The following is a 17,268-nucleotide window of genomic DNA, read 5'->3' on the forward strand; positions in this document are numbered from 1 at the left end:
CAAACTTGGACTCGCTGAACCCTGACAACTAGAGACCGATTACAAATGGACCTTTCCTGCGCAAACTGATAGAAAGAGCAGCATTCGCCCAGATGTCACAATTCGTTGAAGAGAATGTCATACCTCCAAACGATATTCCATCCAGGAAGAGTCATAGAATCTGTCCTTCTTGCCATCTGGGATGACCTGAAGAAGACAGTTGACCGTAACGAGGTTAGTGCGCTACTTCTGTTGGACCTCTCGGCTGCATTTGACACAGTTGACCATGACACTCTGATACAAACACTCTAAGAAGTCAGCATATAGTGGACTGCTCTAGACTGGATCAAATCCTACCTTTGCAACAGAACTAATTTCATTCATACCCCCTTTCTCGTCCATCTCACCCATGCTTTTCAACATTTACATGCAGTTATTACCAACGCTGATCAGTCAATTTCACCTCACGTGCTATAACTATGCAGATGACACGTAAATACTCCTTCAACTGGAATGCCCCAAATACATTGCAAACTCGCCACTTTTTAGTTGTCTCAGTGCCATGGATCAATGGATGACGAGGAGCCATCTCAAACTGAATGCTTCCAAAATAGAAATACTCATGTGTGCCGATTGGTAGCATTATGACCCGCTTGTTGCCTGGCCTGAACACCACCTAAAGATTTGAAGGATGTGAGAAACCTCTGAATGACCATGGACTTCAAACTATCGATGAATGCCCAAGTGAACAAACTAGCAAGATCAAGAGCTTTATTTCTATAAAAACTCTGCGATGAATCTTCCCCCATTTGGGTTTCCTCACAAGGTCCAAGCTACCATCTCCCTTGTTCTGTCCAAACTCGATTACACCAATAGCCTCTACTACGGTTCACCTTTAATGACTGTGAAAAAATTAAAACGCATTCAGAAGTCAGCTGCCAGACTACTCTTGCATATAAAACTGCAAGACCACATCTCCCCTGCCTTGAAAGCCCTGCATTGGTAACCGGTTGCCAGAAGATCCACATTCAGGCTGCTTTGTATCACCCACAAAGCAATACATGGAACAGGACTGCACTTAATCAGCAATAAAATCACCAAACACATTAAACAAAGGAACCTCTGCTCTAGAGCACCTGGTCTCTAAATCCAAGATACAAGAAAAAAAATGGGTGGCACATCTTTCTCTGTTCAAGCAGCCAAACTATGGAACTCTTTACCCCCAACATAAGATACACGAATAACCACCTTATCTTCAGAAAACTACTCAAGAAGTGGCTCTTCCCCACAAAAGCACCATTCGCAAACACAAATATACAGCATATCCCTCTGTATATAAGCATTTATTTGTACTTTCAATATGTACCTATATATGTTTATTGCTTTGTATAAATGAGTAAAATTGTTGTTTTAACCTTTTCCAAGCTCATGACGGAGCCGCTCCGTCATGAGCCTCTGTTGAGCTGTGCTCATGACGGAGCGGTTCCGTCATGGCCCGCTCGGCGGGCCTGCGCGGCGCAAATTCCGTGCCTGCGCTGGACGTTCCATTGAGCGGGCGGGGCCATGACGGAACCGCTCCGTCATGAGCACAGCTCAACCGCGGCTCGTGACGGAGCGGCTCCGTCACGAGCATGCGAGAGCCGCTCTGCCCCCCTCCCCCCTAGCGCTGCAGCGGAATTGCCGCAGCAGCGAAGGGGTTAAAAAATATATATATTCATTAGTTCTGTGAAACAAATCACATATTGCTGATATCATTCTATGTTTTTAACATGTATATAAGTGACTGCATGAATAAGTTAATATTTTATCATAACTATCTACAATTGCTTCACTATTGAATTACAAAAAAAGAACAATTACATATACAAATTAAATTGTTTATATTAATTTTGAGTACAACAACACTTGAAAGCCGGAGTTTATTTAATGCATCTTTAATCTACATATACTACTTCCATTGTGCATCTATATACTTCCCATGTACTTATGGATCTATATATTTATTACATATCTTCTAATTCAGCATATCCAATGAGCTACCCTATTTCTAACCCTATACCTCTCACAATATATCTTCTACCTCAACTCCCTGGCTCATCTCAAACGTCTTTTTACTACTCTTTTCAATGCACTGCCCTATTTCTCACCTTATTCCTCTATCAATATATCCTCAACCTCTCTCATTCATCCCAAACCCCATACCACTGCTATGATCCCCAAAATAACCCTTTCAAGACTCTTCCTTACTCTAGCCCTCCTAGCATAATCTCATACCTCTTTTACTATTCCGATCCCCCAAAACAAGCCTTTCTAAACCCTTTCCTCTGACTCTTCCCCCTCCACATCCCCTTAACGCACCCCAAGCCTCCTCCTACTGCTATGACCTCCAAACAAAAAAAACAACAAAAAAATCTGAAAAAACTTCTATCCCTCCACTATCCTTTCAATCAAGATAACAGACTAACATGTTCACCTCACAAATTAATTTACTTTTTCACTTCACTAATTCACCACTAATCCTTTATGGGTTCTGGAGTAACGTGCTACTCACCCAAAAAGCGCTTCAATACCTCATCAGGGGTAGAAAGCTCCACATAAATGCAAACCTTTTTCCCTTTTCTATCCCCCCCGCTATCCTTCTCAATCCAAATAGCTGACTAACATATCCACCACTCAAATTACTTTCATATTTCCCTATACTAATTCACCACTAATCCTATATGGGTTCCGGAGTAGCATGCTACTCATCGAGAAAGCGCTTTGACACCTCGTATGGGGTAGTAAGCACTAAATAAATGCAATTACAATACAATCTCCTTTAAAATCTATGTGGATCTCTATTACCACCACCATCACGATCCATATATTAACGTTCTGAGAAAAACCTTGAATTGGCCTATAAATGAATAACAAGCAGTTGCCTAAACACAAAGCGAGATTTCCTCATATTTGCCAATAGCTCCAAACATCTACAGATCCAATTGTGTCTCTCCAAGATAAAACTAGACTGATTCATCTTTCAGCTGGCTGCCACTGCAGAATCATTGAGGTTTGTCCTCAACACTGAACGCACCTTGGAGGAACACATTGCTAAAAAATTAAGACAACTTTGTCCCAACACTTCCTCTTGAATAATTGAGACACTTCCTTCCTGAAACAGACTTCAGAAAAAGGTCCTCTGACTTAGTTGGTGACAATTCTCTGCTCCACTGCCTACTGAACATCAGTTTGGCACCCCTTCAAAGCGTCATACAAGCTGCAGCTCATCTCCTCAAGGGCCTTAAGAAGTACACTACTTCACCCCTACTTTGAAGGAACGTCTTAGGATAAGCGTGATTATTCTGTGATATGATACTGCATTAAAGGTAAGTCGCTAGAATAAATCACCATTGTTGTGATACTTACACCTGATTACACTTGTGTTTGACACTGGTTGAAGCATTTTCTCAAGGAGGTAGTGGAGTTAACTACTTATGCATGTCTGGTTGCAACTATGCTTTATGAGGAGACCCTGAGCAATTTCCTACTTTGCCCATGCCTCAGAGCATCTCTACACATACAGCAGTGGCTGCACTTTTACTGCTTTGGTTCAGAGCAACATCTGCACATGGTGAGGGAGGTCTCTTAGGTTTAGTTGCAGCTGGGCCCAACTCAAACGCCTAACTTACAGGTCCATCAGCACTCCTTTTTAGGTCTTTTTTTATCTGCTCTGTCGCTTGCGAGAGATATTGTGTACATTAAGGTCTTGGTGCCCGCCCTCTGCTTACCATTTCTTGGCTTCAATGTAACTCTTTATTTATTTAGAGAGCTTGATAAAGTGCGAACTTAACCCAGGGGTGTCAGAGCGCTGTACAACAGAATGCTTAACAAACCACTTACACGAAAACTTCAGATAAAATACCATAGTCGCAAATCAAGTTAAATGGCATACACCAACGATACTCTTCAAGTTCAATAACATAGCACATCTTATCTATGCATGCTAGCACTTGCTCGTTGATATAGCTGAGTCTGTCCGAGGTTTAGTGCCTAGAGCTTAATCTAGGAATCTGTTTCTTGAAATCCTCTAGACCTCTTTCTTGTAGGTGGCTGTAGGACGGTTCAACCTGATCTCTGCAGGTAAAGTTCCAAATTCTTGGTGCAGATCCAGCAAAGGTACGGGCGTAGTTCTTCTTTTGTCTTAATACTGGAGGTTCTAGGAGGAAGGTGTTTGCAATACGTGAAGAGCAGCTGCCCCTTAATATTGTTAGCTTATTTTTAAGATACCTAGGTGTCTCATAGTAAAGTGCTTTGTGTGACCATCAATCTATTTTCAGATGGATTCTGGCTTCTACTGGGAGCCAATGTAAAGACTTAAGAGAGGCAGTGATGTAGTTGAAACACATCTTTCCTGTTATTAATCTCCCTGCAGCATTGAGTATAGCCTTTAGTGGTGCAGAGTGTGCTTTTGGTATGCTCGCTAAGGTAGCTGACCCATAGTCTAATCTAGACACCACCAAGGATTGTACCGTAAGTCTTCTGGCGGTACAAAATGTTTCAACTTCATGAGGAAGTTGAGTTGGTTAAATGCACTTAGAGTGGCTAAGCATAGTCAGGATTTGATCTAGAGTTATCTTCAGGGATTTTGTCTTTTCCACAGAGATTGGAGTGTAATTGAGGGTGTCAAGGAGGGTCAACCATTCTTGTACTGTGGGTGAGGAGGGGAGAACAGTAGAAATTCTGTTTTCATAGTTTTCAGTGTGAGGTCATTGTCTGCTAGTCAGGTTTGGGATTTCCTATGAATGTTGTTGAGTTTTGTGATGTCATCACTGGAGGAATTTTTTAGGTATAGTTGCATGTCATCTGCATACATGTGGTAAGCTAGGTTTGCCTGTTTGAATATCTCCAATAGCAGTTCCATGTATAGACTGAAATGTGTGGGCGATATGATGGAACCTCAACGCACACCCATCTTGATCGGTCCTATCTTTGATAATGAGGTTCCCAATTTGATTTGTTGCAAGTGATCACATAGAAATGAGTTGAACCAAGTGAGAACGTTGCCATAGAAACCCATTCTGTGTTTGAGTATCTCCATAAGCCAGTCATGATTGACTGTGTCGAATGCTGAGGATAGGTCCAGTTGGATGAGAAATTCAGGATTCATTCTAGTCCATTATTCTGAGTACATTTTCCACAATGTATAGTATGGCCGATTCTGTGCTGTGTCCTGTTCTTAAGCCCAATTGGAAGTCGTCGATAAGATTGTTCATATGCTGACATTGTTGTTTGTAGATGCATTTTTCAAGCCGATTTGCAAGGAAGGGGATGTTAGATGCTGGGCGAAAATTATTTAGATCATTAGTATCAGTGTAGTTGTAGGAAGCTGGCTTTTTATGTAATATACCAAAACGAGGTGTTCTAAGTAGAAAGTCCAGATGACCCTTATGGATTTACAGGGCTTAATTTAATAATCCCAACTGCTCTCTTTTGTGGCACTGTGGGCGAGCAGTTTTGGCTTATCAGGGGGTAGTATTCATGTATTTGTTGAACACACACAGAGTCAACAAATGAGACACACACTCAAGAAGAAACTCAAGACTAATTTAGAAGAATAACAAGTATTTTAATATTTCTTTTAAACACCAAGAACTTCGTTATGACTTTTCAGTTTATCAGTTGTTGTAGGTAAGTAAATAAATGTTTGCTCAAAAATGTGTCTTTACGCTGTCCTATGGAGGAAAAGGCATATACTGCATTTGGATATTTGCAAACTATTCTAGGGTCCCCTTAGGGCAGAGGTCTTCAAACTGTGGGGCGGACCTAAAGTGATCCCAGGTGTTGCTCCTGGCTCTGGCCAACAGAAGCATTGTGTTGATAACTGTGCTTTGTTTTAAGCTGAAAAAAGGAACGGCAGGAAGCTGCTCTGTAATGGGCCATCACTAACGTTGTGTCATTTATATCCCAGCTGGGAGAAGGTGTCAAAAGGGAAGAGACTCCACTCCCACTTCTAATAGTCACAATGTGGATACTAGTACATGGTATTAAGGCCTGCCTGACCAGAAAAGTATGTTTGGCAATCATGTGTTTGATTGCATTTTTAAAACAGTAGCAGAACGTAACTGCAATGTTTACATATGTATAGACATATTTAAACATTGCCAATGTAATAATTTTGAGGGGGGCTCCGATGATTTGTTTTTCCACGGGGGCGGCATTAAAATGTTTGAAGACCACTGCCTTGAGGATTTAAGGTGCTAGGGGGCCAAGGTCCAAAGTACCACCGGCAGTTCAGGTTTACATGCCCTGGAGTGTCCGGGTGCAGACATGCTGGATGGGTTGGTAGCCTTGTCCACTACAGCGTAGGCAAAGAGGGGGGGCACCTAGAAACAGGCTGCAGAGGGGGACAAGTCTGAGAGCTCCCAATAGGGGGCGCGCTTTGTGGCGGTCCTGAGAGCAGGAGAGCACAGTCAGTTGTTGTGAACCCGGGCCCACAGACCTCGGGTGCAGAGTTTTTGTTGGCTTTGGCTGGTGCTCAGGCATCCACGGGTCTCGGTTTGACCTGCAAAGGGGTGGTGTCAGGGGGCCACCTAAATACAGAATTTAGAGGTGCTAAGAGGAGTAAAGGGTAGTAGCCAATGGACTACTCACCCTTGGGGTCACTATGCCCACTATATGACTACTTCCCGCGGGTAGGGGCATAACCCTGTCCCAGAGTTCCTAATTCCACCAAAATCAAGATGGTGGAATCCTTCTTTTATGAGGCTCATCAGGCAGCCCACCTTAGTGGTGTGAATGGCCTGATAGTGCACCACGCCTCCTAGCATAGCTAATTTCCCTTATATCTTTTTCTCTCAGAAATAGCGCAAGCAACGCGTTTCACCTTAAAGAAGGCTTCCTCAGGGCATGTAAATGAATAAACTACTTGAGAAGAAACAACAAGATTTCTCTTCAGGGGATAGTCAGGCTTATTTTAGCTCTTTCACAATTGCTACAGGTTGCAGTACAATTGACCAATGATTCCATAAACCGTGATATAGGCAGAGTAAGGCCCATGCACATGTCATCACATCCCCATGGAAGTCAAACAACAGACGTAATGGTCGGAATATACTTCCACGCATCACCGGTTACAAAAAGTGGTTTCTTCATTTTTATGCCCAGATGAAGCCTTCTTTAAGGTGAAACGCGTTGGGTGCGCTATTTCTGAGAGAAAAAGATAGAAGAAAAATGTATAAAGAAAAGAAACCAACACATCAACCAGGACCTGCGACTTTTTATTTACTTGCTTCTTGAACTCACTACATTCATTAATCGGTTGTGGTTGCCTCTCTATTTGTACATATTTAATGGTAAAGCTAAGTCAATGAGCAACACACCGTTGAGGTGGGCAACACGCAATTATAACATACTATACATGTAATAATTCCAGGTTTTACGGCTATCTAAATCGCTGGCTGCTTCCCAATCTTGTATAGCAAATTTCCAGCCTGTCCTGGTGCCAAATGGACCTCAGGCAAAGGGTGGCATCTCCCAGGTCTTGGGGAAGCCGGGGTCACATATCGAAGGCAGCAGGGGCTTTGAAGTCCCTGGCCTTGGTATGCAGATTCACTAGCCATCCTCCTGGAGGAGGCGTGAACACCTTCCTCTGGGAGCATGCAAGCTCTCACCTGCAGGGGGTTAAAAAGATGTCTGTGATGGCAGGCTGGATGATACCAGTCAGAGAGCACACTAAGAGGCTGGTAGGTTTTCAGGGGGCACCTCTAAGGTGCCCTCTGGGTGCATGTTTTAATAATTCCACCTCTGGCATCAGTATGGGTTTATTAAGACAAGGTGTTTGATACCAGACACCATAGGTTTCAGTGAAGCCATCATGTATCTGGGGAACTCGTTAGGATGGCTTCCCTGTTCACTGGTACTATCTGGCAATTGAAATAGACAGCACAGGAGCATATCTGCTCATGCAGATATTTCCTCACTTGTTATATAATTTAAGCTCCCGGGTTTCCGCTTTTATGAATTTTTACAGATAATTACAGACAGAAAACAAAGTGTTTCCTGTCTGTATTTATTTTTACAGTGAGAAAATGTAGAAGAATGCTTCTTGTGGGTGACTCTCCATGCTGTTTTTCATGATTTCAAGGACAACAGCTGAGCAGATGAGCAGCATGGGAAGTTAAAATAGGTTGAGATTTTCCTAAATGCAGGTGTATGGTAACATATTTGTATTATAATGCTCATATTTACCTGAAGGTGTAGTGTTTTGCTATATTTGGCTGCTTAATTTGCTAAAATGCGACAGGCAACAAAGTATGAGTGCATGTTTATCAATTAAAAGTGGAAATATACCATTTTAAGACTCCATATATTAGTGAAACACAATATAAATATGGATAAATACCAATACGATGGGCCAAAAATAAATATGGATAAATACAGACGGAAATGTTAAAAAAATAAATACCATATAACCAGGAGCCCTAAATATAATGCACCCAGCCATTGGACGGTAAGGCCTGCTGTAGAGGGTGACTTGCACATATTGCAGGCAGTGTCTGTGGGCATTGCACACAGGGTGTGTGTCATGTCGTGTTTTCACACTTGTTTGCACCATTTCCCGCAGCCTGCAATCGCAGCCTGGACAAGTTTAATGGTGGTTCCCTTAGGGTGGCACAATACATGCTGCAGCCCTTATGGATCCTCTTTATTACCCATGCCCTATGTACCATGGGTACTATTTACTAAGGACTTACAGCGGTGCTAAAGATCTTGCCAATTGAGGACAATTGCCCAGTTACCTTGTCCATGTTGTTGTTTTTCTTCTTTTCATCTCACCCCCCCCCAACTGTTGTCCATGTTGCTTCTTCTCTCCCACCCACCTGCCTGTTGTCCATGTGGATTTTTCCCTCTCATTGTCTGTTACTTGTTTCCTATAATGTCCGTCTTGCCTCTTCCAGTGTTGGCTGCGTCCTAGGACTTTTTTCTAACTTTTCTAAGCAGTGAAATGCTGTAAATTAACCTGCTTTGGCTTTTCTATATGTAACATGGTGAAATATTTAACTGTAAAGAAAAATAGTCTTTAACTGTCTTCTTGTGCCCAAATCTAAGGCTAGCAATGGATTACCTTTTATTCTATGGAAGATTTAAAACCCAGCTGGCTTGTGGCACTTTTTTCATTTTCTCGTTTATAAATGAGATCTCTCATTTTGACCCTCTGCCTATTACAGTATGAAGTAAAATACGCACACCTCAAAATGTAATCTGCAGCACCGCTTGCCCCATTTGCTTCACATAGTTGTTGGAACGTATATGCCCTTTTTCAGTGGTTTTTAAGGTAAAGGCAACTGCGCATTTGGTTCCATTCAGTATCTTCATAAACACCCTGATGAGACTTAGGGCCATATGTATCAAGCAAAAATGCGATCGCAAACGCCGAAATTCGTAGAATTTGGGCATTTGCGATCGCATTTTTGCTAAATGGTATGCATGAGGGAAAATCTGCGTGCAAAATAAGGAATCGCAAAATTTGCGATTCCTTATTTTGTGATTGCATTTAAGGAATTGCAAATTTTGCGATTCCTTAAATGCAATGTAAGAAGCACCAAAAAAGTGCAATTTGGCCTTAAGGAATCGAAATTACCACCAACTTCAAGTTGGTGGTAATTTGCGATTTCTTTGAAAAATTCACTTTTTTGCATTTTTCAGAGTGCCATGTGGCGCACATACATGCCCTTAGGGCATGTATGTGTGCCACATGGGCACACATGCACATTTCAGGGGTGCAACATGGTTTCCTTTTGACACCCTGGCACCCTTGAAATTGCATTCTCAATTTACGATTCTCTAATTGAGAATCGCAAATTGAGAATGTTTTACCATTCATTCCCATGGGCCCCTAGGAATGAACGGGGAGGTATTCCTTAATTGCGAATTGCAATTTGCGCATCGCAATTAAGGAATATGTAGGATTCGCAAAATTATTTGCAAATCCTACATACATAGCATTTTGCGATTCTTAAATAGCGATTCTCTAAAAATCGCTATTTGAGAATCGCAAAAAGTGTGTTTTACACATATGGCCCCTGGTCACATAAAAGATATACCATTGCACCATCCATGCGTGCAATCTTTCAGTTTCTTATGAAACCTATCTTCACCTTTTGCAGGACCAGCCTTTTGCAATGTCTATGACTAATTCCAGCTTCAGGGTCCAAGGAAACGGCAGCATAATTATGATCCCCTTTGCATAACAGTTACGATGATCGAGATACATTTGCTTTTCAGCAAGTTTTTAAATATTGTCATTCTATCCTGTAACAGTGATGATATTGTAGTTTTTCTGTTGTCAACATCAATGTTATTCCATCTGAACTCCCTGCTGTCCCGCATAAGGTCCTACAGTTATAAACATCAAATAAACCTCCCACCACTTGAGCAGTGTCTCTCAGAACATAAAACGTCAAATCAAAACATATTTATATTAACAGATCTGTAATCACTAAAAAAACAAAACATTTAAATGAAGTTATGTTTTTCTCATAAAATATACTTTTTAATTAAAAAAAAAAATCCCCTAAAAAAAGACTTCATTTTTAAGGGATGATTTTATTAAGATACAGAATCTAATAATCATTGGCAGAGCCAATAGTTATTTTCCATGCAAGAGCCAATGGCTTTGCCAATGTGTTTTAGTCATGTTGTAGACCAGTGTGGCTGCTGTTCAGCATGGCAAAAAAAAATTGCGTAGAAGAGAATGGCATGGAGTGGAGTGGGATGGCATAGTGTCATGGAGTGGCGTAGGATGGAGTGGCATAGGGTGGCACAGAATGGTGTAGTGTGTGGTAGGGTGGAGGGAAGTAGAGTGGCCTAGTGTGGAGTGGCGAAGAGGGCTGCTGAGTGGAGTGTCATAGATTGGAATGGAGTAGAGTGTCATAGTGTGGAGTGTAATAAAGTGGAGTGTCGTAGAGTGGAGTGGCATAGAGTGGGGTATAGTGTCATAAAGTGAAGTGTTGTAGAATGAAGTAAAAGGTTGTGGAATGGTGTAGAGTGTTGTGGAGTGGCATAGCGTAGAGCATAGGTCTTCAAACTGTGGGGCGCGCCCCCCTGGGGGGGCACGCATCCCTTCAGGGGGGGCGCGCACTTCACACCACACTGTTGCTTCCAGGCGCGAGACGTGCCTCTCAGCCCGGGCTGCTGCAGCTGCTGGGGGCTCGGCTGACGGTGTCAAGAGTCACAGGTCTTTAAAGGCCAGAGGCAGGCACGACGATTTTGGAGAGGGGGTGGGGGCTCATTCTCATGGTCACGGAGATGCAGGGGCTCTAAAGGCTGGAAAACAACAAAGCCTCATTAACGTGTAAATGGTCTTTTAAAGATCTGTGAAGTACTTGTGCGGCTGCCAGCTCCAAAACTGTCTGTGTGTGTGCCCGGAAGCTGCCTCAGCCTGGGCTGACACACACGATGGGTGGGGGGAGGCATGCTGAAGCCTTTTGAGCCCATGGGTGTTGTGCGCCTGGTAAAAACCATGGGGCTTATTTACAAGCCCCTTCGTCACTTTTAACATGGAAAAAGTGACGCAAAAATGGCACAAGGGACTTGTAAATCTGCCCCCCTGTGCATATTTACATACCTTTGTAAACTGATTAAAGAGGCTGTTTGTTTTCTGGTTCCAGTGCCCCCTGTGCCCCCACTCTGCCTATTCCTTACATTTTAAATTTTACTGCCTTAATGTGAGAATGCATTTCATGAAAAGGAATATAAAGAAGGGTTACCAAAATAAAAATGCCAGCCATGTGCTGTTTAAAGAGCCTGCAAAGGCCTTGTCTTGACACTAAATAGGGTTATAAATAAAATAGTATATATTCCTTTGTAATGTGACGTTTAATCTTTGTTCCCTTTAATTATAAGTCATAGATCATTCAGGAAGCCTTAGAACACAATTAAAAATGCTTTCTATGTAGTTTTGCTGTTCCAAGTGTGCACCGATCAGTGCTGAAAATAGGCTTTAGGGGACTGCTTACTTTTGTACCTTCTGGGACATCAATATAATGAGCTGGCAACCCTAATCGCAAGACTGGAAGTTTATTGCAGGATGAGCACAATATTTATTGCCCCCACCCTCGATCCCTGGACCTTGCATTAAAAGCATTAGTTTAACTTATATCTGAAACCCTATGCCAAGCCTCAATAACATGCTGAGTAACTTCAACTGTGTCTGGGGATGCACCCTGCATTCAGACAACTCACTCCTCTTTCTCGTCCTTCACTTTCACACTCACCCTGCACTCACTGGGATCACAATGTACTCACACTGATCACTATGCACTGAACCCACTCTTTCACCCTGTACTCACAGTGACCACACTGCACTTATGCCACTCACCATGAACTTACACTGTTCTCCCTCCACTTACCCTGCGGTCACATGAGCTCACCGCACACTATGCACTCACAGTGATCACTCTGCACTCACAATACTCTTGCTCTGTTTACCCTGGTCCTCATCCTGCAGTCACACGAGTTCACCCTGTACCTCACCCTGCAGTCACACGAGCACACTACTCACCCTGCTCATGCAACACTTCACTACCTGTCCCTCGCACGTGAGCGATCAGTGTTAGAGCCAGCCCTGGCTGGGAATCTTAGTCTCCCCACCCCAAAGTTCTGTCTAGTTGCACTCCATGTTGCTTCCCACGTCAGAAGTAAGTTTCACTGCAAGGAGTTTACAATGGTTACATCCTTCCTGTAGATTCCATTCTCTGGCAGGTAAGAGTGGAGAGCTTTTTGTATTTTTTTTTAAGCCTTGCTCCTTTCCCCTTCGTCCCAATACTAGTGGGAACATTGGATATTTCAAGGGGGAGTGGATTTGGCATTAATGCCATAGGTGCTGCCTTTGGTTCTGGGGACCCAGGTTCGAGTCCTGGGTTCGGCTCAACATCGTGTGATCCCTGGGTGAAATCACTTAATTTACCAGTGACTTACGAAAAATGAATTTGACCTTGATTAAAGTCGCTGGTGCTGGTTTAGCATGTTACAATCCCTACAGCTGAGTCCACAAGTCAAATATAACAAATAGTGTGAAGTGTGTCTACCATCTGTTCTCGCTTCTTTCGTACACCGAATTAATTTTTTTTCTTGTGCAGCTATTTCTAAAGCTTTGGAAGGCGATCTTCTTTATGAGCCAACTCTGCTAACAAAAGGATTCTTGATGTTACTAGAGAATAAAGATGTATATATCCTCTTGAATCACTTATATCACATGTGTATGATGTAAATGTCCCCTAGGCCTTCTTGGAAAAGTGTGGCTGGCCTCCTACTGACATGGCAACACCTGGCCATAATCCACATAATCATGGATTTTTTAATTGCGTCAGAAAGCATGTTTTGTGGAACTTCTTTTTCTGATATCTTGTTTAGGGGCAAGGATGTGGCACAACAGCTGGAGCTGATGACTGTAGAGCTGGGAAACCAGGTTCAATTCTTGATGTCTGCTCAATATCCTGTGATTCTGGGCAAATCGCTTAATCGCCCTGTACTTACAAAAAATGAATGTGTGCTTGTGTAATGTAAAAGATGCTCCTGTAAGGCGCTCCAATACCTTTGGGTCATGTTCGCCCTATATGAAAGTACAAAAAATATATTGCAAAATGTTGTGAGCACTCCTGTTTCCAGGCACTGCTCAAGACTCGAAGTGGAGCACAACCTAAGGGTGGCAGAAGCAAGAATACATCCACACATTGTCTCTGTGGAGAAAAACAAGCACTCCTGCACCTGTGTTTTGGGAGTGTTTTTGCTAATCTATCCTAAATGTTGTGTTTTATGGGAAAAATAAAGCACCAATGTAATTTTTTGGGCTAATTTGTTTCTTGGAGACTTTTCATTTTAACTTTAGAATAAGCACATGCACTACAAAAACTTCAGTTTGCTAAACACTCTTACTTTATTTAATATTATTTGCCCTATACAACCTGGGCTCTGCAGGAGGGAATAGCCATTAATGATGCAGAGTACCAGCTTCCAGAACTTTGTTGTCAGGTGGTAGTGGCGGTGGGGGGGCTTTACGTGTAAAAAAGTTTCATAGGGGGGGCTCGGCCGACTAAAGTTTGAAGACCTCTGGCGTAGAGAGAGTAGAGTGTCATAAAGTACACAAAGCCAATGGTAAGAAATGGGCAGAATGCATTCCCAAGGAAGCTTTTTGCCTTCTGTACCACTGTTTCCCTGCTCGCTGCTCCCGCCTCCAAGCTGCCCCTCCCTCTCACCTCCCCATATATGCTGGCCACTGCGCCGCTGGCGCGCCGAAGGCTCGCCTAGGGCAAGCCCATAAGCGCCTGGACCGCGCCCAGCGCCAGAACCCCTGGACCCCGCGAACTCCACGACACCAGACTCCACTACGACGCCAGCACCCTCCACGCACTCATCGCCGGCCGAAACCACACCTGCTTCCAGGCCGCCCCGAAACGGACCCATGGACCCTTCTCCTACCGCACCTGCAACAGAACCACCAAACCTCCAAGGACTGGACCCAACCACCTCCGCTGCATACTCTTCAACACCCGCTCCGCACACAAACATGCCGTCGAGCTCTGGGATCTGCTCGACACCTCTGCCCCAGACGTGGCCTTCCTAACCGAGACCTGGTGGAACGACTCCTCGGCGCCCGACATCGCCAAACCACCCCGGACGGCTACAAGATCACCCGCAGGGATCGTGCCAACGTAATCGGAGGAGGAATAGCCATCGCCCACAAGTCCACCCTCAAGGTTGCCACCCATGCAGACGACACCCTCAACACCTCCGAGCACCTGCACTTCCGGATCCACACCGACCCCAACACCACCCTCAGAGGAACACCATCTACAGACCCCCCGGGCTCAGTTCAGCGACTCCATGGCCGACCTCGCCAGCACCTATGCACTGGACTACATCCTCCTCGGGGACCTGAACTTCCACCTCGAGAACAACAATAACGCCAACTCCGCCACCCTGTTCCAACATCCACGTACCACTCAAGAAACCCTCCAACAGCCACACCAGCAAGAGAGCCACCTGGTTCACCGAGGACCTCCAGACGCGCATGCCGGAACCTGGAGAAGATATGGCTCCACGAACACACAACGGACAACCATGCAGCCCACAAGGATGCCACCCACAGACATCACCACCTCATCAGATTAGCCAAGAGATCCTCCTTAAAAGACAGCTTGGATAACAACGCACACAACAGCAAAGAGCTCTTCAGCATCCTAAAGATACTCTCCAACCCCAACGACATCCCGCCCTCACAAGAACTGTGCAACTCACTAGCCATCTTCTTCCACCGCAAGATCGCTGACATCCACGACAGCTTCAACACCACAACCGCCCCAACTACGCCAGACTCCACCTCCCCTGTGAACACCACCAGCGCCATCCGCCTGACCTCCTGGTCCAACATCAACGGCGAGGAGACACACAAGGTCATGAACTCCATCCACTCAGGATCTCCGTCAGACCTGTGCCCACACCACGTATTCAACAAAGCAGACGCAGCCATCGCACCCCAACTATGGAAGGTCATCAACATCTCCTTCGAAACACCGACATTCCCGGAAAGCTGGAAGCACACCGAAATCAACGCCCTCCTCAAGAAGCCAAAGGCTGACCCCAAGGACCTCAAGAACTTCCGTCTTATCTCCCTGCTCCCGTTCCCGGCAAAGGTCATCGAGAAAATCGTCAACATGCAATTGGCCCGCCACCTGGAAGACAACAACATCTTGGACCCTTCCCAGTCCGGCTTCAAACGAAACCACAGCACCGAGACAGCCCTCATCGCCGCCACAGACGACATCAGGTGCCAACTAGACAACGGCGAAACATCAGCCCTCATCCTCCTGGACCTGTGGGCCGCCTTCGACACGGTCTGCCATCGCACTCTAAAGACACGCCTCCTAGAAACCGAAATCCAAGAGAAGGCCCTTGACTGGACCACATCCTTCCTCTCCGGCAGAACCCAGAGCGTCCGCCTCCCACCCATCCGATCCGAAGCCACCAACATCATCTGCTGCATCCCCCAGGGCTCATCCCGACACTGTTCAACGTCTACATGGCCCCCCTCGCACAAGTGGCCCGCCATCACGACCTCAACATCATCTCCTACGCCGACGACACCCAGCTCATCCTCTCCCTCACCAAGGCCCACATACCGCCAAAACCAACCTCCACTGAAGCTGAACTCGGACAAGACGGAGGTCCTCATCCTCGGACCCAACCGCTCAGCCTGGGACGACTCCTGGTGGCCGACCACATTGGGAACAGCACCAACATCCACCGACCATGCTCACAACCTAGGATTCATCCTCGACTCCTCCCTCTCCATGTCTAAGCAGGTCAGCACTGTCTCCTCCTGCTACAACACCCAATCCCGACCGAAACAAGAAGAACGGTGACACAGGCCCTCGTCAGCAGCAGACTGGACTACGGCAATGAACTCTATGCAGGAATGCCAGCCAAACACCTACGACGACTACAACGCATCCAAAACGCCTCCGCCCGACTGATCGTCAACGTCCCCCGCCGCAGCCACATCACCCCCCCACCCGAGAGACCTACACTGGCTCCCCGTCGACAAGAGGATCACCTTCAACCTCCTCACCCACGCACACAAAGCACTCCACAACGCAGGACCAGCCTACCTGAACAGCAGACTACCTCGTCACCAAGACCAGGAACACCCTCCCTACCCACATTTGGCAGACCCAAGACCTACTCGCCTTCAGAAGACTCCTCAAGACCTGGCTCTTCGAGCAGTAGCAGCACCCCCCTTCCCTCAGCGCCTTGAGACCCTCACTGGTAAGTAGCGCGCTTTACAAGTACTCTGATTGATTGATTGAGAATGCCAAGATTTATTGCAAACCATAGGCTTCGGCCTGATAAATCGCTATGACGTGGTCAGCATTGCCTGCTTCATATCGCTTTTTTTTTTTCTTTACTTTCCGCCATCCCGCACAGCAGTTGTCCTGCTGTACAACATGGCTAAACAAAACACTGACAAAGTCAATAGCTCTTGTGTAGGCGAGAGCTACTGACTTTGTAAATGCTTGTTTTCTGGTCTCATCCTCCTTGCAGACAAAAAGTAATGAAAGCAAACATATTAAGATTCTCACTTTACAAGTGCATGAGCTAAGCTAGCAGTCAAAGGCAGGTTTTTAAGTTTTCCAATCTCTGTAGGAAGGTTAGATATGTGTGTCCAGGGCTTTAAGTGGGATGAAAAAAAAGTGGGAGTTCCCTCAAAGGGGCCTGGTCTGTATAATTAAGGGCGTCGTTCAAAAACACCTA

The 17,268-nt window shown here is 45.0% G+C and overlaps 1 long non-coding RNA gene across 1 annotated transcript in view; it reads left to right on the forward strand.

Moving 5' to 3' along the window:
- Positions 1–3,230: 3,230 nt before the first annotated feature.
- LOC147693078 (uncharacterized) overlaps positions 3,231–17,268 on the forward strand; it is a 28,810-nt gene continuing 14,772 nt past the window's right edge. The window contains exon 1 of the long non-coding RNA XR_015300092.1: positions 3,231–3,344. This is a non-coding gene — a long non-coding RNA (uncharacterized LOC147693078). The remainder of the gene's footprint in view (positions 3,345–17,268) is intronic.

This window comes from Lissotriton vulgaris, chromosome 9 (assembly GCF_964263255.1).
Source record: "Lissotriton vulgaris chromosome 9, aLisVul1.2, whole genome shotgun sequence".
Classification (NCBI taxonomy): Eukaryota; Metazoa; Chordata; class Amphibia; order Caudata; family Salamandridae; genus Lissotriton; species Lissotriton vulgaris.